Genomic DNA, 5241 nt, shown 5'->3' with positions numbered 1-5241 from the left:
AGAGTATGGTTTAACATGAGCGGCGGGCAGTTTTGCCTGTTCAGGGTGAACGTAACGTGCTTGCATTTTTGTTCGTTCACTTTCATTCGCCAATCTGATAGCCACTTTTCAGAATTGACCAGATGAAGAGCTAGCTGCGCAGTTATTTGCATCGCGCATATTGACCGGCTGAGAATGGCTGTATCATCAGCAAACGTAGATGTTGTTAGTCGTGTGCTTGTTGGGATGTCTTCTGTGTAGAGGACATATAATGTTGGCCTGTTGCACGCTTCCTTGAGGAACTCCAGCTCCAATAGTGAAATCATCAATTAAAGCAGTGTTGCATCTCACAGCAAATTTTCTGTCGTAGAGGTAAGACTCTAAAAGTTTATGGGTGTTGTAGGGGAGCATTGTCTTGATCTTGTACATTAGACCTTCTAGCCAAACTCTATCAAATGCTTGAGAGGCATCTAAAAATATGGCAGTACAGTACTCTCGTTTTTCGAACGCGTTCCGAATTTCTGATGCTATCCGGTTGACTTGCTCAGTTGTTCCGTGCTTTTCACGAAACCCAAATTGATGTGACGGAATTCCTTCCTGGATTCTTAGGTATGTGTTTATCCGAGTCAATACGCATTTTTCAAAGAGTTTAGATAAGCATGAAAGTAGGCTTATGGGTTTATATGACGTGGGAATTGCGTGGTCTCTTCCCGGCTTTGCTATCATTATTTTAATCGACTTTTTCCATCTAACTGGAAAGTGGCCAAGTTTTGCGATGGCATTAAAAAGCTGGGTGATAGTGCAAACGGCGCAATATTTTTTGATGATGTTAAAGATTTCGTTTGAGCGAAACTCAATTGGCTCATGTTGAAGCTGAGGCTCATATGGTAAAGTCGGCAAAGTAAACGCACTAGTGGCAGGATTTGGTTGGAAGACATTTTTAAGGTGGTTGGCAAACGTACTGGCTCTGTCTGCATCGCTGCGCGCCCAGCCGCCTGTGGGATTTCTAATAGGCATCACGGTTACTTTCGGTGAGCTCAGAGTTGGGTGAGCTCTCCATAGTGAGTGTTTTGTACTAGATGTTGACAATAGCTCTATGTAGCGTCGGTGGACATGTGCTTCTTCTTGCTGTAAAGCTTTTGTTAGTTGACGTGAGGCATATTTTAAGTGTTGCCTGGCAAATGTTGATCTGTGGAGTTGCCACTCTCGACTTACGCGTCGCTTTTCGAGGACGAGCTGTTTATACCCGTTACTCGTAGATTAAAAGGGTATATTGTATTCGTGCATAAGTATGTAACAGGTTGAAGGAAGGGTCGTTTCCGACCCTATAAAGTATATATATTCTTGTTCAGGATCACTTGCCGAGTCGATCTAGCCATGTCCGTCTGTCGTCCGTCTGTCTGTCCGTCTGTCTGTCCGTCTGTCTGTCCGTCTGTCTGTCCGTCTGTCTGTCTGTCTGTCTGTCTGTCCGTCTGTCTGTCCGTCTGTCCGTCTGTCTGTCCGTCTGTCTGTCCGTATGAACGCTTAGATCTTGGAAACTATAAAGGCTAGAAGGTTGACATTTTGCATGTAGATTTTAGAAGTTTCTACGCAGCGCAAGTTTGTTTCAATATGGTGCCACGCCCCCTCTGACGCCCTCAAGCCACAAGCTGTGGCCACAGTTTTGATGCTATTATGAAAATTTTAATTGATATGTATTTGTTTCGTCAATACCTATCGATTGGCCTAATAAAAGTTTGCCACGCCCACTCTAACGCCCAAAAACCCATTAAACGCTTAAGCCTGGCTAGCGCCTACATTTCCGACTTTCATGGCCCGTGGTAGCGCCATCTAACGGATGACTTTGGAACAGCTGGCCAAGGTGCTCAACAGAGCCAACGTTAATTCTCGATAAGGATTTCTATTAAAGGAAATTGCGATGGTTTTCATTTGTTAATACCGAACTATATCCCAAGAACTATGCAAATCAAATCAAGTTAGCCAAATTGGAGGTCTGAGTCAAAACATACATATACATATTTATATTAAGTTGCTTGGCTGAGTAACGGGTATCTAATAGTCGAGGCACTCGACTATAGCGTTCTATCTTGTCTATTTGTAGATTTGTCTTTATTTGGTTGCTTTATGTACTTCTAGTTTGGGGTGTTGAAACTCGAGCTGCAGAGACGAGTACAGTGTGTTAACAAATCTGTCTACGTTGGCTTCATCGTTGAGATGTGGACTTAGCTCAATGTGTGAGCCAATGTATTTCTTGTACTTAACCCAATTGGTTTTCTGTGATGTCAATTTAAACTATTGCTCCAATGCGGCTGGATGTCGGAGTAGAATAAACAGGACAGGCGAGTGATCACATGAAAGATCCGAGAGGCATTCGGCGCTTATCAGATTTTTATACCCTTGCAGAGGGTATTATAATTTTGGTCAAAAGTGTGCAACGCAGTGAAGGAGACATCTCCGACCCTATAAAGTATATATATTCTTGATCAGGATCACCTCCTGAGTTGATATAGCCATGTCCGTCTGTGCGTCTGTCTGTTTCTACGCAAACTAGTCTCTCAGTTTTAAAGCTATCGAGTTGAAACTTTGCACACAGCCTTCTTTCCTTTGCACGCAGTATATATGTCGGAACGGGATCGGGATCGGCCGACTATATCCTATAGCTGCCATTTAACTGATTGATCGGAAAGTTAGAAAGTTGGAATTTTCTATGGGTTTTATATTTGGTCAATCAATCCGACCTACCAAATTTCATAAGGACCGGCCGACTATATCTTATTGCTGCCATATAACTGATTGATCGGAAATGCCATAACTTTGGTGTTTGTAAAGTTAGGAAGTTGGGATTTTCTATCGGTCTTATATTCGACCAATCAATCCGACCTACCAAAGTTCATAAGGATCGGCCGACTATATCTTATAGCTGCCATAAACCTGAACAATTGGAAATGCTATAACTTTGGTGTTTTTAAACTTAGGAAGTTGGAATTTTTTATGAGTATTAAGAATGCATCATATGAATAATTTTGGAGAATATATGTAATTTACAGAGTATTCTGCAAGGGTATATCAACTTCGGCTCCGCCCGAAGTTAGCTTTCCTTTCTTGTTAGGAATATTTTTGGTAATTGCAAAGTCTATTAAATCGGGTAGTTTCCTTGGGGCTGCCGGCCAGTATGTTGGTCTGCAAGAAGAAACATAGAAACATAGTCCAGCTTGTTCTTGGCTTTTATAACTGCATTATAGAGCTGTTTTCCTTTTGGAGTCACGAGACGTGACTGCTTGGCATTGTAGTCCCCTGCTGCTATCTTCAGCTATAGTGAAGCGAGGGGGGCAGTATACGGCGGCTAGTGTAAGTTGGTTGCCAGTATTTATTTGTATATTTATAGATGTGGCCTGTAGGTAATTTTTAGCAAATTTGTTATGATAGTGGTGCTTAATACGGCTACTGATTAGAATTCCAGTCCCACCATGTGCTTTACCATCTGGATGATTTTTTCCGTAAAATGAATAACCTCGTAGTTGAAAATTGTATTTGTTTGTAAGGTGTGTTTCTGAAAGCAGCATTACGTCGATATGGGTAAAAGTCCGGGGAAAAAAGTAATAGTAAGATCAATTTTGTGCCAATGAAGCTAGTACTAATCGTTTTAAGAGCGGCAGAGAGTCAAGATTTGAGATTATAAGAAAAAATCTATTATAGTCAGAACGCAATATTCTGAAAGGCTCATGCAAGGCATAGTTAGATCTACAATGATTTAATATTAAAGGGAATACAATTTCTAGTTAATCTACTTGGCACAGAAAAGTTTAGCTGACTTACCAAGTCGGGGGAGTCAATATCACCCTGTATAAGGTTATAAATGAAGACAGTACCAAGCATCGTTCTACGGTTGGCTAGGGAGGGTAAATTAACCAATAGAAGTCTACTAGAATAAAAAGGTAAGTTAAGATTTGCATCCCAGTTTAGGCGGCGTAAAGCAAAAAGAAGAAAGTTTTTTTGTACTGATTCAATACGACCAATATGTATTCCGTATTGCGGACTCCAGACGGGAGACCCATACTCCAGAATCGGACGGACCAACGAAATAAATAAAGTTTTAGTTAAATAAGGATCATCGAATTGTTTTGACCACCTTTTAATAAATCCAAGCACTCCTCTGGCTTTACTAACCATGGACGAAATGTGGTTTGAAAATTTTAGTTTAGGGTCCAAGAGAACGCCAAGATCGTTTACAAGAGTTATTCTATCCAAAGAGCTGCCAGTTAATGTGTAAGTTGCGTATATCGGATTGACCCGATAAAAAGTCATTAGCTTGCACTTGGATGCGTTTAAATTTAGTAAATTATCTCGGCACCAGTTTTGAAAATTATCTAAGCACGCACCCAGGAATATCCTCGGGCCCTGGCGAATAAACAGGCTTAATACGAAGAAGATCCAAAAGAAGAGAGCTTTCTGTTAAAGTGGGACAGAATATGAGGTTTGACTCGGACATGGTGTAAGAATAAGGCTGTGATTAATAATCTAAGAGTAAGTCGTTTGAAAAAATTGGCCAAATAAATCGGCTATTGCCTGTTCTGTGGTTGCCGTCATGTTTTCGAACGACAGCGAGGAAGGAAAAGAATTAGATTTACGCTTGGTGTTAACGAAATTATAGAACTGTTTCGGGTCCTGAGAGAACTGGACCTTACAACGGTTTAAGTAACTATTATAACACTGAGCATTAAGCACGGTAAATCTTGACCGAGCACTTAAATATCTAGTAAAAACAGATTAAGAACCAGTATTTTTATATTTCCTAAAAAGTCTGGACTTTACATTTCTTAAGTGTGTCAACTCTTTGCTAAATCAAGGTGATTTATTGGAAATTGACGGATAGTACCACGGAACACAGGAATTAAAAAATGAGTTTATTGCAGTGTAAAAAAATTAACTGCATCGGACATATTATTGCATAAGTAAAGATCAGACCAATTAAAGCCAGAAATAAAATTATTTAGCCTCAGAAAGTCTGCCTTCCGAAAACAATGTATTCGTTTGCATTTTTCTGATTTTTCTTCTATAACTCTACCCGTATCAAATAAAAGTTCTATTGTAGGGTGATATGGATCTTTAGGTTGCGTGAGTGGTGCTACTCTGGACAGAAACACACCTTCAGGATTTGATACAAAACACAAATCAAGTAGGCGACCTAATGAATTTCGAACATGGTTTACTTGAGATAGAGATATGTCAAGCAGGCCGTCAATAAAATCATGGTGTGCTATA

The sequence above is a fragment of the Drosophila rhopaloa genome, unplaced genomic scaffold (genome assembly GCF_018152115.1).
Source record: "Drosophila rhopaloa isolate 14029-0021.01 unplaced genomic scaffold, ASM1815211v1 contig_207, whole genome shotgun sequence".
NCBI lineage: Eukaryota > Metazoa > Arthropoda > Insecta > Diptera > Drosophilidae > Drosophila > Drosophila rhopaloa.
Note: the sequence above shows the minus strand (reverse complement) of the source record.